Genomic DNA, 20,575 nt, shown 5'->3' with positions numbered 1-20,575 from the left:
TTTCTTTGTGGAAGTACCACACCACATGCTTATGAAACGAGCATTCAGCAACTGTATTGTCACAAAGATCACTCAAGCTGACTCATGCGACAACTCTCAAGACTCTACAACCTCCTATGAGCTCAAGGACCAGCTTCAAGTCCTCAACGACATTCAAACATTGCCTTTTACATACAAGCGCAGCAATGGGCTATATGACTCTGTGCATGAAGAGCTAGCTTCAAAGCAATTCCATTAAAGGCAAGCCTTACTCAATGCTCTCCGATGGCTCTCGCAATGAGCAATCATCTCAGTAGACCACCGCGACCTCAACATGTTGTATTCTCAATGGCTAGCCATTGCCTTCCACACAATAAGGGAGTTCCAACCGTGACACAACAAGTGATCCTAAGCTCCTTGGTCGATAGGACCAAAACGTCTAGCCCATGCAATAATGGCCCAACCAGACCAACCAACCCTCCACGAGACCACAGTGCGGCGAGCACCTCTGCATCTTTTGTTCACAGAAGTCGAGGCACGTAGTGGCTGTAGATCATCAGTTGGCCACCCAATAAATAGCAACCCGTAAGCTTCAATCAACTACACAGCCGATCACAGGCAACCACGCAGGCAACCACAGACAAAATCTACTAGATTCCGCTCGAAATCTTTAGGATTCCATTGCCTTATCTCCACACACATGGCACCACCAAGACTTGACATGTGGCAACCAATTTGCCACATCACATGGAGTACACATCATTAGTAAGTTTCAGTTAACCATGGTTAGGTGTATTTGACACTGGGTCAACCAAGGGATAGGGTTGGTTAACCAAATTTATGCCACATGGCAACCTTACCCATATGTGCCATGTCAACATGCCACATAGGCATTCCACATCAGCTACCATGCCAGCAATCCCATCTTGCCATGTCAGCACATACAGTCACCAGTGCCATGTCACTATAGTCCAGTCATCTACACAATCAGCATGTGCCTTCTAAGCACAGAGTGACACATAGGCACAATTTTCCTCTCAGCATGTGACCCATAGTGCCGCATCACCACCAGGACACCTCATCAATTTGGACCCCCTCCTTGGGCAAAGTTTGGCCCATCCTTCTGAGAGCCATAACTTTTGTTACGGGTAGAATTTCATGGTAATCCAAAAACCAAAAATGATCAACTCGCGCTCTATGCATTGAGCACCTCGGATCTACCATCTGACTTTTCCACAAGCCAGCATCATTGAATCCTCTTCATATGAATCAAGATAAATTTCATTTGTTGTTTTTTGTGCGTCGAAGTGTAGTCTATAGACTAGCACTGTCATAGAGGAGATGCAACTCCACCAAGCCGAGTAATCCATTGCCGCATTACCCAATTGCATCAGTCCCATTGCATCTATCATCGGTCCCATTGCATTAGTCCCATTGCATCTATCATCGGTATACACACTCACACATCTGACACCAGCTCAATTCTCTTGGCATTTGGCAGTTCATCACTCAGTGTGACACATGGAAAAGTTCTCCTCAGATTTAGGATTTTTGCATTCTTCTTGCATGCACATATGCCACCCATGTACTGTCACATTTGCTGGCTATTTTTGGCATTCGTTCCTCCACACATACACATTAGCCTTGTACAACCTCTTGGCTACTCCCAACACGCAGTTGTCATCACCTTATCATAGGCTTGATCCTTGGCGCACAGTTATTCTCACATGACTTGGTCTTGGCTGTTTAGCATAAGCCCCCCAGTGGTAGCTCTCGTACAGGGTTCTCATGGGTAGACACTCTCAGCGGTCGATACATGGGTAAGCCTCTTTCACAAAGCACTAGACCGCCTCTAGCATGGAGTTATCCACATCACACAGTTGATGATACACTAGTTGTGACTCCAAATGAGATCCATAAGTGGAAAGAGAACCTTCTTTGACTGTTTGTTACCATGGGGTATGTACCAATGTATGATGCTGACTCGAACCTCATCGGTCTTGAGTGATTGGACACAAATGTTCCACATGTGAGCATGGATCAACCAATAGTTTTTTATCATGCACACTTATCGATAAGCCCTCAACACGAGGCACATACCGCAGTAAGCCCTCAGCATGTGGCATATTTGATGATAAGTCCTCAATATGAGGCAGTCCCATCGACATCAGCAGAGGCTGATTCTTATAATGCACAACCATCATCTTCATCAATGGATCCGACTCCATCTTTTGTCACATCAAATGCAGATACTTAGTAGGAGCTCATCATTGATCATGTAGTTTTTTAGTAGGCAAGTCCTCAGTACGAGGCACTCACATCTCCAGCAGCATGCAAAGATATATTCCACAGCAGTAGGCAAGTCCTCCGTATGAGGCACTCACATCTCCAGCCGCATGTGAAGATATATGCCACATCGCATCCAGCTCCTTAGGTGATTTTATTCCAGCATCCATCCCTGATGCTTTCACCTTTGACACGGTGCATACTTTGGACACAGTTTCCATGAGCAGTTCAGATCAGCACATCAATCTTCAAGACATTCCAGCATCAGCTCAGTCATGCCGATTGCACTACCCTTGGATCCAATTTTCACCACCACCTCATATTAGTAGATCATTCCTCAGCATGAGGATGGTTATGCATGAATGCGGTCCTGCCCCAATGCTGTGGATATCATCAGGTTCAAATCCATAGCGCAACCTAGGGAGACTCAGTGTTTCACCAGCCACTTATGATTGTCATATAAAGTCTATACGTGATTCAAATTAGTGGTTGGATCCATGACTTCAGATCAATCCTTTCATTAGTATTCGTCACCTTATATGCCTCAGGGATATCTTATTCTTTTTCAGTTGTATTTCAGGCTTCTAGGCCTTTAGACTGTCAGCTCCACCTTGAGCCTACGACAAATGCTACATCCCATTCTGACAGATGTTTAGTCATGCACACATCAGACGACCTTCAACTCATGTCAGTTGAGCATACAGGTTGTATAGGTTCAAGTACCTTGTCAATTTATTGGCTATTCTCCATCAACAGAGTAGTGTATCACACATGCAACTTCAGCCCCAAATTTTTAGCCCCTAGATCACTTTGTCCACACTGACTATGCGGTCTTCTTTGACCCTGCATCATTCAATAGAGATTATAGTTCTACTTCAGCATACCTTACACATTGCTATCAATTCTTTTTGGTTGGTGACACTCTCATATGTCACAACCTACCGGACCACATCTCCACCTCTACGTCGACTAGCCTCACATCTAGATGCCTACTCTATAGATCAATTGCACAGTCCATGGTGACTTATGACACGTTCAGCTTGGACATGTTCAGCAAGTAGCTATACATGCAGTCATCTTTTGATCGACCAATCTTCGATTTAGGCAGACTTTTCTTTCTGCACATTGCCTTCCTCTTCCTTTCGGCCTATCTTCTAGGTTTTATTCCCAAAGGTGAAGGATAACCCACAACTGAAGAGAGGGAAATTCACATTATTGACAGAATTGTAAGTTGTACTCATTGTACATGCTTCCGCTACGTAGTCATTGTGCTCACACATGCACATACTACTTTGATTTCTTTCAATTTTCTTTTGAGTTTTGGATGCTATCATATGCACCAAATGAAACACAAAAGGTCTTGTACAAGCACCCTCTACTTACCCGGTGAAATTTAAGAGGGGGTGTTGAGGATGGTGTAAATTGCGCCATACCTCTACGGCATTAGGGGAAAACCCTAACCATAACCCTAAGGGGTTCACATGTGAATCTTCATCTTTGTGTTCAATACAAATAGTGTACAGGTAGCTATATCGTGTGCATTCCTCTCTCTCTCTCTCCCTCTCTCACTTCCTCCATCAAGAAACATAAATTGACTCAAGGCTAATGCACAAAATTTCAACCTGAGGATTACCAAAAGTAATGTGTAATATGTGACTCCCCCCATGCTTCTACTATCAATCATATGAATTCTCCTAAATATCTCATAATAAAGCTCATCCATTTGACCTTGTCTAAGCAACTTTATAAATGCATCAAGCTTTGTCCACATTTTTGCTCTCAAAGTATCAATTCACGGATGTGAAGCTTGATTAGTAGTGCACTCACACAAATCTTTCTAGTACTCCCAACCTAGGGTGCTCTGAGCCAATGTATGTTTTTCTTTACTAGCATTGTGGTTGGACAAGAAACTCCTTGCCTTTCCTCCACCCATGGACACTTTAGCAGGAAGATTTTGTGCTTTTTTTTACTGTTTCTTATCCCACTTAAGCTTCGCATTGCCTCCGTGAAGGCCCATGAGTGAGAGTAGTTCATCAGCTTTTGCAATGCATTGTGTAGTTGTGGTGGCCTCAAATCTCAAGCATAGACTAGATGGAGATAGAGTAACTTGTCAAGTATATGCAGTTCAGCATGCAAAGTACACACATATACTCACTCCAATGGAGTGGGCAAAATGGGGTCCCACTTAGGATCCCTTTTGTGATGATCAGGGGCTACACTTTGGTTGCAAGAAAGGATGACATTTTCCCACTATAGGCTTCCCTTTTGCATCTTCTGAGAGTGGGTGCAGTACAAGCATGTCCATTTCGCATTTGTCACAACCATACAAGCACTTGAGGGTCTTCAATCACCAGCTAGATGCCATTCAACGTGAAACGTTCCATGCTCATCCATTGTAAATGTTTGCCCTGCCTCTTGTCTTTGAATAATTGATGGGATGCTAGTTCTCTCCAAAACCCACTTTAATATCTCGTGGCACTCCTTTGGGGTCTCAAATGCTGGCTCTCTCCAAAACCCACTTCAATGTCTCATGGCACTCCTTTGGGGTCTCAAATGCTTCAAGCCACCATATGTTCTTCAGACTAAGAAACCCTGCTCAAATTCCTCCCTTCTTCCTCGTCCCCTTGAGCAAAATGCAAGGCATCGTTCATGATACAAATGCTCACCCTATCTAGCTTGTGCTCTTTTACCAACTAAGCCTCATCCATTTTTATAACAAGTGCTAGCCTTCCAACTGTACAATGAAAGAGAAATACTGTAAGGATATAGAAATGAGAAGAAGTAAAGTTAAATGTGAAGAGGTAATTTCTCTTACCTTCTTCTCTCATCCTATAGAATTTGACCATGGCTCTCTGCAAATTCTCTACATCACATAAACATTATTGAAAGCATTCATCTTGAATGTTTGGATCCTAGATTTCTTTTTACTCTTCCAAGTCATTGTGCCACTTACACAATCGTATCCTCCAAGCTTTTCTCTAGCACATTGGTTTGCTTCTTGACATGCAAACCTTAGAGACCAAGGTGTTGGCAATGGCATTGTAGATATCTTATACTTGTCCTCCATATCATACTTGAAAATTTTAAAAATAGAGTTGTAAGCTTCCCAACTTACACCAACAACATCACAAGCTCAAGCACCTCCTTTGCTTACATGAGGCCCTTGAAGTCCTTCATCACCTCTCTAGTAACTTGTTCACGCAACCCTTTAGGTCTGGGGTCCTTCAACACTTCAATGACATCACTTGGCTTTATTAAACTTCTTAGAACATATGAAGGGTCAATATCATCCATTTCCATTGTTCCCATCACATCCTCCATGAAATTCTTGAAGTAGAGTACAAATGAGTCTTAATGGAAACAATGCAACACCACGAAGATTTTGGAGTAAGAAATTTCATTGAAACATTGGGGAACTAACCTTGCAGCCCATACTCTCCTCTTTTGGGCACCACTATTGGCCAACAATGTATCCAAAGATTGCAATTGTATTTTCCTCTCCTTCAATCCCAAAGGTGTTCCCTTCAACTTTTGTACTTGTTCTATTGACTTCTCTTGTTCCTTCTCCACAGCACGTTGAACTTGGCCATAGATAGACCTTTCCAAAGCTTGTTTGCTTTTAGAAAGCTTATGCATTGATTCTTCCAAAACCTGTCACTCCAAGTTTCACTCCAAGTCTAGTGCACGGGCTTTGTTACTAACTTCCTTGTTTTGCAATTGGAGATCCTGCATACTACTATGCATTGCCACAATAGTCATATCTACCAAATGTGCTAGTTCTTTTACTTGGGCTCTCAAGACCTTGATTGCTTGCATAGCCAACATCTGAGCATGGTCCAATCAATTGCAATAACCAAGCAATCAAGCATGTCCATCGCCAACAAACCGAACAACATCATGCATTGTATGAAAAGGAGGACTCTTTTGGGTCGTAGGGTCTAAAGTATACTTGGTTCCATCCACCCAAAGGTCAAGATGCTTCTTCCCTTGCAATCGAAGACTGTTGAGCACACTTTGAGGAGTTCCCCTAAATCCCAAGTGGCGTGTGCTTGCATATTCAGCCTCCAATTTTGTAAGTTCACATGGTACTTGTTGGATATGTCCTTGAATGGTGCCATGAGTACTCAAGGAGAGGTATCAATGCTATAGGCTGAAATGTAGGGGACAGTAAAAAAGGAGAACCTGGCAAAGAGGGAGCAGGGAGAGGGAGGGACTAGTAAGGAAGAGGGAGGAGGAGGTCAAGAGGAAGAGGAGGAGGAGGGTAGGGCAGTTGGTGCACAAGGGAGGGAAGAAGTTTTGTAGGAGGGAGGAGGAGGGGACAGGAAGGAGGGAGGGGGAGCAGGGTGGCTAGAGGAGGGGAGAGGGAGTAGGGCTAGAGAAGGAGGGGAGAGGAAGGAGGGACAACGAGGATCCAGAAGGAGCAAGAGGAGGGGTGTGATGGGAAATGCTCACAAAACCTATAAATCCTTGAAAAACACAGCAACACTCTTTGAAAATATGCACAAACTCTCAAAACTCACAAATGGAAGAGACATAATAAGCCTACTGGGTACAATCTCCCCCCATAGGTGTGGTGCTCTCCTTCCACCTCCTATGTATTTATGTATATTTCCCAAAAAGCTTCCAAGCAAGAATCATACAAAAAGCCCCTGTGCTTTCCTCCATACAACCTTTTACAAAAAGCCCATCCACCTTCTAGAATAGCTGGCTTTTTCTAAAAATAAAGCTTTTTGTAACTTTAGTTTATACACTTAGCCAAGCCACTAATATTTCAAATTTCAAATATGTACATAAGCTTTTGTAATATCAAAAATTAGGCATAAGCCTTATTCATCCCCGCATCACTGGAGTTGTGCCTACGCACCCAAAATATGGCGGATCATGGTTGCCAGATGCCATCGACCGATCAATTACTTTTCCCCTGGATTCACACAATCAATAGTAATGAAATATTTCAAACATAAGATAACCTTGGAATTAATCACCACAATCAATCCACCTTTCAGTATTATAGCAACGCAAAATCAATAAGTCACACATGAATGGTGCACACATGTGACACATACCATCTCATGGTGCACCTAATGCTACACACCGTATGGATGGTGCACACATGCTACACATACCGTCATCGCGTAAGTGGTGCAATCAATGCTACACACTCATACAGTCACCGGTGTTGCATATCCAACCATGTAGGAGCACACATGCATCACTACGGAACAGCGAGCACACATGCATCAGTTGGTGCGTGACAAAAATGTTGGATCTCACTAAACTAAATACTGAAGGATTAAATTAATGGGATAATTAAAATTATCATAACATCCCTCTTGCTTGAAATCGCAATTGCCCTCAATTGCGCAACAAAAAAGTAGTCAATAAATTAGGGTACTGGCAAAAATATCGCTCGAACAGCCACCTAGCATCCTCAACGGGGTGGTTATTCAATGTCAGAAGATAAATAGGATACGAGTTTCCACGTCTCATTTGAGTGATTTGTTGATCAATGATATGGTCTGGCTCTAAGAGCTGGGTCTCTCCTTGAAACAACGGTGCATTGTCTAAAATAGGTCGAACTAGTGGGTCTCCATGGAAAGGTTTCAAGAGGTGAACATGAAAAGAATTATGAATTTTCCAATCGGTATCTTAAGAAGAACACAGTCAACATAAACTTTTCAAGAGGCATACGTCTCTTTTGGGGCATCTAACAATTTTGGTTTGGTAGGACTTGGCATCACTTCCATGGTGTTGATTTTCATGGTGGATTGGCTTTTGGACGAGAATTTCAGTCCAAAAGAATGATGATTTCATGGCGAAGTTGTTTTGGCTACTATTCATGCACACCAAAAACTTCTGTATCCTCATGAAATGGTAGGTATATCTAGCTCAAATCAGTTAATCAGTTGGTTTTTACTTTCAAGCTTCTTCTTTTCTCGTAATTTATGAGAAATTTCTAATTAGTGGCATACAGATGCTTTAAAGGGACCATAGGATTTAGGAGCAAACTTAACTACAGGGTGTGTCTCAATACTCTTAAGTCTGTGCTTCTCAGTATGTAACATGACTAGGTCACCTTCAACAAATACAACTTTCTTTCTACCCTTATTTGCACGTGCAGTATACACAGCTTGAGCATGCTCAATATTCTTTTTGACAGTAGACAAAATGCTAGAGAAATCTTCTATAAATCGATCAACAGCCTCTACTTGGTGCTTAAGGTGGGTCAATGGAGAAGGAATGGTCTTTCCATAGACAATTTGGAATGGAGATTTGCCTGTAGCAGAGTGCTTAGTGTTGTTGTAGGCAAATTGTAATATGTGTATAAATTCATCCCATTTGCTTGGCTGACCAGACACGTAAGCACGTAACATGTCACAAATAGTATTTTGTGTGACCTCGGTTTGGCCATTAGATTCGGAATGAAAAGCTGTGGAAAAATCTAACTTCGTTCCAAGATTGTCAAAGAGTGTAGTCCAGAAGTTACTACAAATTTTACTATCCCGGTCTGACACAATTACTTTTGGAAGGCCATGGTGTATAAAGATGTGCTTGATGAACAAATGAGCAGCCTGAACTACGGTCAAGGTCTTCTTACAAGGAATAAAGTAAGCCTTCTTGCTAAATCTATCAATGATAGTCCAAATCATATCAAAACCTGAGCTAGTCATAGAAAATCTAGTAATAAAGTCCATAGAAATATGCTCCCATGGGCCATCAGGAATTGGTAAAGGCATAAGTAAAACTTGATATTTTCCCTTGTAGCTCTTGACTTTTTGACAAATAAGACATTATGCAACAAAAATTGCAACATCAACGTTAAGCTTAGGCCATAAAAAATCTTGAATTACAGTCTGATACGTAGTAGTGATGCCTCTATCTCCCATGTAGGGTGGCTGATGTACCTCTTCTAGTACCAAGTGTCGAAATGGTGCAGTGACACACAAGCGCTTTTCGTAGAATAGATAGTCATTATGAATGGAATATGAGGCCATGGGGTGCTATTAGCTTGCTTAATCTTATGCCAAATTTTTGAAAAGTCTCGATCAGTAGGATAGTCCACCTTCATAGGCTCGAGCCACTACATCGGCTCTAACAACTCCTCTAGAGCAGGGCCTTCCAAGCGGCTATGCCATAGTGAATCAAAACCTCCAACAACCACCAATGAGTCAAAACACCACGGCATGGCTCCATAGTGAATCAACAATCTCCAATGATGCTCCCACAGGCATCTCCAACTGACGCCCACTTCTTGGCAACGATTGTCTCCCTCAATGACTGAGATATTATTTATGCTAGGTCGATGGCTCAGTGCATCGGCAACTACATTGTCTTTGCATGGTTGATATTGGATCATCGGTTTAAAGCTATCAATAAAGGCAGCCCATTTAATGTGCCGATCACCAACTAAGTAAGGAGATGCCTAAGACTCTAGTGATCAGTCTTAATGAGTAACTCGGAACCCATAAGATAGTGTTTCCAAAGTTTAAGGGCATGCACCACAGCGGCTAATTCTTTATCATACATGGAATAGTTTAGCTCTATTGGTTTTAATTTATGTGACTCGAATGCAATTGGATGGTTATCTTGCATGAGCACAACCCCAAAACCCTGTCCACTAGCATCAGTGACCATGACAAAGAAGGTTCTCGTAAAGTCCGGCATGGTCAAAGCTAGTGTGTGCGTCATTGAAAAGCTAAAGTGTGTTGCTCACCCCAAGAGAAAGCATGAGTCTTACGCAATAGTTCGGTCAATGGATGTGCCTTGTGTGCAAAATTTCTAACAAATCTGCGATAGAAACTACATAGACCTAGAAAAGATCATAACTCATGGATATCTTTAGACAGTTTACTATCACTTCTACCTTCTTGGGATCTACTCGAATGCCTTCAGCTGAAACAATGTGTCCAAGATATTCAATTTCAAGCTAGAAAAAAGAACTTTTCTCCGGGTTGGCATACAGTTGGTTCTCATGTAAGAGAGAGAAAACAAGATCCAAGTGTTTCTCATGTTCCTCTCGACTCTTGCTATAAATCATGATATCATCAAAGAAAACTACCACAAAGTCTTGATAGGGTAGGAAGATACGATTCATCATCCGACTAAATGTGGCAGGTGCATTGGTTAATCCAAAAGGCATAACAAGAAATTCATAGTGACCAGTTTGGGTTCTAAAAGTAGTCTTGAAAATATCAGGCTCGATCACTCTCACTTGATGATATCCTGACTTAAGATCGATCTTACTAAAGATTGTGGATCCTTTCAACTTGTCGAGTAGATCATCAACTCTCCAAATGGGGTATCGATTTTTCACTATGATTTTATTTAAGGCACGATAATCGATGCACATTCAGAAAGTTTTATTTTTCTTCTTGACAAGAAGAATGGGTGCCCCAAATGGTGAGCTACTAGGTCGAATTAGGCCTCTAGCCAAAAGATCTTCTATTTGGAATTGAATCTCTGGCTGCTCAGTAGGATTGTGTCTATATGGTGATTTACATGGTGGTGCGCTACCTAGAATAAGGTCAATCTTATGATCCTCAAGTCTAGATTGAGGTAGGCCAGGGGGTAAGTCTTCCATAAAGCAGTCATCATAGGTAGCTAGAAAAGGATCCAAAGGCTCTTGCTTAGTTTTCTTAGTCTCAGGACTAGCCTCAATCTTATTGACCATAACCAAATATGTCTTCTCATGTTTGCGCAAAGCTCTTTTAGCTTGGGTATCTGACAATATAGGCCAAGAGGGAAGTTTTTTGTCGCATTCTAGAGTCATAGTCTCAGTGCCTTGAGTCACAGTAATGGTGCATTCAAGATAATCAGGTTTAGCATTATGATCAACGTGCCAGGGCATCCCTAGAATGAGATCTTGCTCACGCAAAGGGGCGACTAAGAAATCACGGCTCTCAACTAATGGCCCTAAAGTCACCTCAAGATCCTTGACCATTTGCAAACAATTATAATTTGATCCTTGAAAAGCTGATTTGACTTTATATTTTGTTTTGATGGTTGCGAGCCCTAACTTTTCAACTAAACGTTGCGAAATAAAATCATGGGTGCTTCCATCATCAAATAAGACACTATGTTCTTTTTCGTGTAATAGTGCAGTCATATGTAACAAAGAAGTACGAAAATAATATGCACTTTTACCTAAATTACACTTACCCGAAGGGGTGTAGTCGGCATCTTCAATGTCGTTGTCCTCATCCTTGCCCTCTTGCTTGAAACATTTATCATGGGATCCATCATCAATGTAGTTGATCCGTGCAAAGTTGTTGCATTGACTATTACCGTTGGTACGTCCATTGGTTCTCCCTCCATTGCCTCCGTTGTTGTTGGTAGCATTCTTTGCTTGGATACCTATCTTGTGTGTAGCAAGTGGATTCTTTGGACATTCATAAGAGTAGTGTCCCTTCTCTTTGCATTCGTAACATGTGACAAGTTCTTTGGTTCTTCGATTAATATGAAGTATGCTTCTTTGCTCGAGGGGTGCGAGTAGCAAAGCTTCTTCCCTGCTTTCTTTTTTACTCTAATGCCAAATCCATAGCATCAGAAGCTATAGATGGTCGAAGCATATGTACATCAGCACGAATAATAGGGTGTAAACCCTCAACAAAGGTATGACATTGCTCCTTTCGGGACACTTTCTCAATAGTTTGCAATTGAAGTAGAGAGGAAAGATATTTCTCAGTGTATGCATCCACACTCTCATTATCCAACTGCCTCAATCTTCACCATTTCCTGCGAGTATCCTCTTCAAATTGTGTAGGTAGGAAGCACTTCTTGATTTTATCTTTGAATGCTTCCCATGTCTTTGGAACATGAGTGCTTTCAGCAACCACACTCCACCATAATTGTGCACTGCTTGTCATGTGACTCGCAATAAGTTTTACCTTCTCGATCTCTTCGTACCGTTCTCCCAAAAAGTATTAATTGAAAGAACTTATCCATGCAAGTAAAGCTTGTCCATCTCTTTTACCATCATATTTTGGAAAAGAAAAAGTTTTGCGATTAATCTTACTAGACTTCTTCTTATCACAAAGCTTGAGTGCTTGCAAAAAGGCCTTTCCCACGTTGTCTTCATCACTGGACTCATGTGAAGGAGTAGTGTCATGATGTCCTCGTAGTGAAGTCTTCACATGTCGCTTCTTCTTCCTTTGATGTCTCATCTTGCTTCTTCCACAGTCACTATCACTGGTGTTTGATAATTTGCTGCTTTCACTTTTTTCATCATCTATGTCCTTCATACACTTCTGTGACTTTAGTCATCTCTTTTAACACTCGATTTGTGTGTTCTTCGTTGGCTTTATGCATCACACATGTTGCGCATGTACTCAAGTTCCTGCTCAAGGTCCCGTGCATGATGTTTCCATGCATCCAATGAATCTGATGCATGCATAGGTTCCTCGTCCTCAATCGATATAGGTGGCTTCCAAGTTGTTGTCACTTGGCGTAGAGCATCTTCAATCTCTTGACGTTGTTGCTTCTCATATTGATAGCGTTCTCGCCATTCTTCCTCAGTAAGTGTCATTAGTATTGAACTTCTTCTTGACTGATGGTGATCATTTTCCAAATCCTCATCATGATGTAGATCTTCACGATAACCTATCTCCGATGGAATACGCCTTTAAGACATAGTTAAGTATGTGCACGGTGCAAAGAAGAAATCACTATGAAAGGAAATACACACAAACACAAGACTTATCTCAATTTGGTTTCCAAGCTTTGAAAGCGGCTATTTGTCGAATAGTATCTCTGTGGGCTCTCGAACTCACACGATTCCAACAAGTGAATCCACGTTGCAAGGTACAAAGCAAAGCTCATGTCCAATAGCACTTGTAGACTGCCTCCTACTCTTGTGAACACTTGCTTTTGTTTTGTTTTGTTTTGTTTTTTTTGAGATTCTCCTCTTCCAAAATCCGTTGAGTTTCTCCCTTGTTTGCACTATTTCCTTGAAGGATATCTTTATGACTAGGAACTTCAAAGAATAGAGCAACAAAGTGACTTGATCTAGTGGATAGTCACCAATTGTTAAGGGGACTTAAGCTAGAACAGTACCGGGATGGGGGACCTCCCGAGAAGTTTTAAGAGAAATCTCCCAAGGCTTCCTCATGCATAGCCAACGGTGCCTTCAGCACCAGGTATGCCAAGGACTATGCCTTGGCCGTACACTTGGAGGAGCTAAGGCGCGGATGTGCATTCACAGTCTTTGACCTGTCTACATACGAACGACTTCTTTTGCTGCGATTTTTTTTTTCATCGCACGTTTTCCTGCCTACAAGCCATTCTGCACTGTTCGCTTTTGCTGCTTTGAGCTTCGTTATGCTCTTGTGGGCAGTGTTCGCAATCTGATGTGTGCTGCCGTTTCTTGTTCGAGGACGTGGTGTGCGTGTGCTTCCCGTGCTATGGATGACGAGACCTAGCTCTGATACCACTGCGACGGGAAACCACTCTTTGAAAATACGCACAAACTCTCAAAACTCACAAACAGAAGAGACAGAATAAGCCTGCTAGGTACAATCTCCCCCCATAGGTGTGGCGCTCTCCTTCCACCTCCTATGTATTTATGTATATTTCCCAAAAAGCTTCCGAGCAAGAATCATACAAAAAGCCCCTGTGCTTTCCTCCATACACCCTTTTACAAAAAGCCCATCCACCTTCTAGAATAGCTGGCTTTTTCTAAAAATAAATCTTTTTCTAACTTTAGTTTATACACTTAGCCAAGCCACTAATATTCCAAATTTCAAATATGTACATAAGCTTTTGTAATATCAAAAATTAGGCATAAGCCTTATTCATCCCCGCATCACTGGAGTTGCGCCTACACGCCCAAAATATGGCGGATCATGTTTGCCAGATGCCATCGCCCAATCAATTACTTTTCCCTTGGATTCACACGATCAATAGTAATAAAATATTTCAAACATAAGATAACCTTGGAATTAATCACCACAATCAATCAACCTTTCAGTATTATAGCAACGTGAAATCAATAAATCACAGATGAATGGTGCACACATGTGACACATACCATCTCATGGTGCACCTGATGCTACACATCATACAGATGGTGCACACATGCTACACATACCATCATTGCGTAAGTGGTGCACACAATGCTACACACTCATACAGCCGCCGTAGCCTATATCAAGTCATGTAGGAGCACACATGCATCACTACGGAACAGTGAGCACACATGCATCAGATGCGCGACAAAAATGCTGGATCTCACTAAACTAAATACTGAAGGATTAAATTAATGGGATAATTCCAATTCTCATAACAAGGGGGGAGGGAGGAGGAAGAGGAAGGAGGAGGAGGGGAGAGGAGGGAGGGAGATGGAGAGGGAGAGGGAGAGGTGCGCTCAATAGCACTTTACCTACCTAGGTTGGGCTAGTTAGACCTCCTTGGGACCCCCAAGCCCCTTGCATTAGCCCACTAAGAATTCCCTAATCCATCCCTTTTGAGACCCCAATTCTCCCCTAATGGTGGGTTTGGAGACGAGAGGTAAAGCCTTTCCTATCACCCTAGACATGTTGCAGAAGCTTACCTACAGTTGCATAAGTTCTTTGAGTCTCGGGAGAGGGTATCCACTAAGCAAGGTGAGGACCCTATACACATCATTTGAATCCATCATATTAGGCCAATTTCTTTGTTAAAGAGGGCTTCAAGAATAGCCTTCTTTGCTTAAGCTAGTATTTGGATAAACATAAAGTGAGTGGCATCTATTTGACTCGCACCACATCATCGTAGATGTGAGCGAAAGTAGGGCACATGGAGACATTGGAGCATATGCCAGGGATGGCTATGTCTACAGCATTTTTAGGCAACGTGTACCATGGGAGGGCTAGCTATGTTTAATAGAATCAGGCAATAGTGGAAACAAAGCAATATGTGTGCAGTATACTCCCCTAAATTGGATAGATTTTCCCACATTGTAAGAGGTGGTGATGCACTTTTCCACTTCCTCCAATAGCAGGGCCATATGAATGCCCTGAGTACTTTACATTGCCTAAGTCATGTAAACTCACAGGTAAATGCTTGCACATTTTCATGATAATGACATACTACTAGTAGCAACAGCTAAGATTGCTACCCCCATGCTGCATATCACTTCTTTGGGCATCATTTGAATGCCATTTTCTTGGTCTCATTTGCTAAATTTCATCTTTAACAGACATAAGCATGATCTCCTCTCTCTCTCTCTCTCTCTCTGGCTAAGTTATGTATAATTATGAGTGTTTGCTAGGAATCTTTTAGAGAATTTATAGTTTATTAGTTTAATACCCTTGGTAATATACCATGGATACATCTTTGAAAAAAATACATATATATACCATGGATACATGAGGCTATTGGTAGTCATTTCATAATCAATCTACATTATGGTCATGAATTCTTTTGAGTACCTTTTAGCTTGGGGACCTTGATTTTTTAAGCATTTTATGATCCTTTTTTTTTCACTTTTCCAACCACCTTGTAATAAACATGCTGCACTGCATATTGACAAGAGTATTGGTTTGGCCGATGTTCTAACTTGGACTCTTGACCACAATAAATGGGCCCATTATGTCATTACCCATTTTGGCATTCTTTGGAACTCTTTTAGTAAGTATTCAATAGTAATATCTTTTGAACTCTTAACACTCTAGATTTATATATACTTGCATATTATATTGCCTCCATGGATTCATTTCATCTTACGATGAAATTTTTCAAAGAAAAAGTAAGAACTAGAACTTATTATTACGACCTTTTGACAAAACACTATCTTATGCCATTGGGCATAATTAAAGCTCCAAGTACATAGACACAACATCTATAGATTCTAATTTAAATTCATGAGAAGCCATCCTTAGGTTCTATGACGATTTTGGATAGGCATCTTCTTAATTTATTGTATGTCTTAAGCTTGGCTAAGTTTTTATGTTTCTAGACAAAAAGGATCAAAAGGTACAATTATGGAAGGTCTACACTCTATGCACATCAAGAACGGGCCCGGAAGTCACAAAGCCAAGGCAATCTGGATTGGACTAAACCCTCTACCAACATGAACATGTTAACACAAATTCAATTGGATTGCTACTGTTGGTCGAGGAATATCATAAGGGTTTGTAGGTTTGTAAAACTAAAAAGACACTTCTAAAAAACATACTGATTGCTTCCGCCAATGGAAGCTCACCAATTTTAGGAAGTGCTTTTTTTCCATTTATCATGGCAACAATGAACTGTATATAGAACATGAATTTTCAATGACAACCATGGAACTTTTTTTTTCAAAGTAACACTAGTTGTGTAGTGAAGAAGCAACATCTATATGAAGCATGACGTGCATTCTTTCTTGTAGTAAGCACATATGTGCAATAGTATAGTTATCTAGTCTTCAATCTATATTGTTGATCTCGTGTATTGATGCTTTGTTGCAATTTGGTATGTTTGTGGACTTCTTCAATACTATATGATCCCTCTTATCAATGAGGTGGAGTGCAATGTGTATCTATGTATATGTAGCCCTTATATGGACAAGGGCATGGAGAAGCTCTTCTTGTAAAACTGTTTTGAGTTTGCCCAACCTCAAATGGAGGGGGAGGTTGTCAAGGTTATCCATTATAAAGTCAGGTATCTTTACATATAATAAAAGACAAATTGGAAAGACGGTTTCATTTTGAGTGATGCTTTTGAGCATCATGCTTGTACAAAATGTGAGATGCATGTGCACAAAACTACGTGGTGGCTTGTAGGGTTGTTACCTTCTAGTCATGTACTTGCTTTTAATGCCATACAACTTCGTATGTTCTTTCCTCACATTAATAGCCTGTCTATAGATGTAGTCTCCTAATAAAATGACCAAAAGGTCACAAATATCATTTGCAGATGCACAAAACTTTAGAGGTTTATTTATACATAGAGGGTGCAATCGTTAGAAACTGTAGGTTCAAAAATTACTGCACCTTGTTCTTAGCAATAGTTTCATCATCTTTTCCCTTTGTGGACCCTCATGTTGGCAACTAGTGTAAGTCATAGGGAGTGAGGTGGCGAGCATATAGACATGAGGAAGTTGAGGTGAGGGTTAGGCAGACCTTAGAGGAAACTTGAGAGGTGTGAAAGCAGCAAGAAGGCTCCAATAAATTCAGGGAAGCATCCTCCTTAAGCTTGTCTTCTCAGATAATGCCACTCATTAAGGCCCTCCCACCTTATATTAATTGTGTGGCTCCCCCTCCTGCCTTTAAATCCTGTCTCTGCAAATAAATTTTGTGCTGTTTATTTAAAAGACATCCAGCAACTCTCCATGACAAATCATTATCTGACTCACTTCATCCTCCAAGTGCATTTCACTTGACTTCCCAACAGTCGTAACACCCCTAGAGATACTTTAACATGTGTGGGTATCCTCTTGACTATGTTCATTTGGGGACACAGCTTCTCTATATGCTCACATAGCCCCTCTCCCCTTGCATCCACCCATACGAGCCCCCTCTACACATCACAGAAGTACGTACAAACACCGAATGCACATCTGTGACATACATCTGTTCTCAATTTGATAGAAAGATCCTGTAGATTTGCATATGTACTTTGCTTTGGAAGTGTCATGAATCTACCCAAAGCAATGTCATGAATCTGCCAAACATGAAGGTGTGATCCCACCTATGTCAGTCCACAAGCTCTGTCCTATCTTCGTCCATGCTTGTTGTTTCACTGTCATTGCCCCAACCTTCTTCTCGTCCTCCTGCATGTGGGCATCTGCATAAATGTTCGACATCAATACATACGGTGCAATATCCTCTTCATCTAATTGCACTGCATGATCGAATGCCTGTCTCCCAAGCTCCACATTACCCCACTTTCGACAGGCACCCAACACAGTACGCCACACAACAAGATTAGGATGGAAAGGCATCCCCTTCACCATTGCTACTGCCTCATCTAATTGGCCTGCACGGCCAAGGAGATCAACCATGCAAGTGTGGTGCTCGATAGTAGGGGTGATGCCACACTCTGCTCTCATGACGTCAAAGTACTTCTGGCCCTGATCCACCAGACCCGTGTGACTACATACCATAAGAACGATAAGGAATGTCACTCGACCTGGCTTTATGCCTTCTGCTCTCATTCTCTCGAGCGTATGGAAAACAGTCTCACTTTCTCCTAGTTGGGCATATCCTGAAATTAATACATTCCACGAGACCTCATTTCGTACAGGAAGCTTGTCAAATACTTCGTGTGCTTCTGCAAGCGATCCACATTTGGCATACATATCAACCAAGGTGCTGCCAACAATGAGGTCTCTTTCCAACCCCTTTTTCGTAATGCCAGCATATATTTCCCGGCCATTGTCTAGGGCTCCTATGCTGCCACAAGCTTTCAAGCTGCAAACAAATGTGACAGAATTTGGAGAGACATCTTCCTCTTGCATCTGGTGGAAACAGTTCAACGCTTCCTCTCCAAGATCATGCTCAGCATATCCTGCAATTAGAGCAGTCCATGAGACCTCATCTCGAACTGGAAGCTTGTCAAACGCTTCCCTTGCTTTTGAAAGTAAGCCACATTTGGCATACATATCAACCAAGGTGCTGCCAACAAAAAGGTGTATTTCCAACCCTTTTTTCGCAATCTCAGAGTGTATCTTCTGGCCCTTTTCTATGGCTCCTATGCTGCCACAAGCTTTCAAGCTGCAAACAAATGTCAGTGCATTTGGAGAGACACCCTCCTGTTGCATCTGATGGAAACAGTTCAGCGCTTCCTCACCAAGATCATGCTCAGCATATCCTGCAATTAGAGCAGTCCATGAGATCTCATCACGAACTGGAAGCTTGTCAAATGCTTCCCGTGCTTCTGCAAGCAAGCCACATTTGGCATACATATCAACCAAGGTGCTGCTAACAAAACGATCTCTTTCCAACCCTTTTCTAGCAATCTCAGCATGTATTTCTTGGCCCTTGTCTATGGCCCCTATGCTGCCACAAGCTTTCAAGCTGCAAACAAATGTGACAGCATCAGGAGAAATGCCCTCCAGTTGCATACCTTCGAAACAGTCCAAGGCTTCCTCACCAAGACCATGCTCGGCATATCCTGCAATCAGTGCAGTCCAAGAGACCTCATCTCGAACTGGCAGCTTGTCAAAAGCTTCCTTTGCTTTTGCAAGTGAGCCACATTTGGCATACATATCAACTAAGGTGTTACCAACAAAAAGATCCCTTTCCAACCCCTTCCTGGCAATCTCAGCATGTATTTCTTGGCCTCTTTCTGCTTCTTTCAGCCTAGCACAAGCCTTAAGTAAGGCCACAAAAGTGTAGTTGCTAGGATATATACAATCCTCCTGCATTTTCTGGTAGAGATGGAGGGCATGCTCTGGGTCCCCGCACTCTGTATAGCCCGTGATGAGAGAAGTCCAAGAATACACATTCCGATCAACCGACCTATCAAAAACATGTTGAGCATCGCCCATGCCTCCAACTTGAACTAACATTGGGACGAGGTAGTTCCCAAAAGATTTATGATCTTCCAACCCACATTTGCACATGTAGGCGTACAAGCGGTTTGTATACGCTAAGTTTTTCTCTTTTCTGCACCTATGTAAGATGCATGTGACGTTTTCAACCGAAGGCAACTGGTGCACCCGTTCCAAAGACGTGAGTGCCTCCTCTAAGCTAGGAGTCTCCCAGCAATTCTTCTCTCGCAGCTCTTGTGCTTTACCACTGGATGCTTCCCCCAGGTGCATTCCCTTGCTAATGGTCTCTTTCTTCTGAAATATCTCTCTAACCCAGAATTGCAAAAGGCGTCTATCCATAGCGACTCTTGGTTTTTCTGGTAAGATTCACAACAGAGACAATCTACATCTTTACCTGTGCAATCCATTCAGTGTTTTAACTTGGTAAGTGATCGTAATGCGAAAGCATAACCACGATAGTAGAAAGAAGTGTATTTTGAAGCGATTCGAGTAGAGCCAGCCAAAGAATCCTCCAACAAAGCTCCAGAGACTCCGCGGCTCGAGCATGGAAGCTGCTCTGGGGCAGCTGGCAGTGGAAATGCGGATGTCCGCAACGAAGAACCAGGTGCCCAACATTTTAGCTTAAGTTTTGTTGTTTGAAGCACAGATGAACTTGCTTAAATACTCTTTATTGGGTACTTTATCAATCCTAGGGTTTCATAATTTCAAATGTTCTCTTTGGTTGCTTAGGCTTAATGCACACGGCACACTTACACCGTGGTTGGAGGCTTGTTCTAGAGGCTCGCACATCTCCCGTTGTCATTTTGGAGCACCATCGATGCTCAAATTGTGGCAACTCCATTCTGGAGACTGCAAATTTGA

At 42.0% G+C, this 20,575-nt stretch overlaps 1 pseudogene; it reads right to left on the bottom strand.

Annotated features, from left to right (window-relative positions):
* Positions 1 to 17,249: 17,249 nt before the first annotated feature.
* On the bottom strand, positions 17,250 to 20,214 carry LOC147899490 (pentatricopeptide repeat-containing protein DOT4, chloroplastic-like; annotated as a pseudogene).
* Positions 20,215 to 20,575: the final 361 nt, after the last annotated feature.

Source organism: Dipteris shenzhenensis, chromosome 8, assembly GCF_047967505.1.
Source record: "Dipteris shenzhenensis isolate YYH24624 ecotype China chromosome 8, Dip_SZ_1.0, whole genome shotgun sequence".
Taxonomy (NCBI): domain Eukaryota; kingdom Viridiplantae; phylum Streptophyta; class Polypodiopsida; order Gleicheniales; family Dipteridaceae; genus Dipteris; species Dipteris shenzhenensis.
Note: the sequence above shows the minus strand (reverse complement) of the source record. Positions and strands in the feature narration are given on the sequence as shown.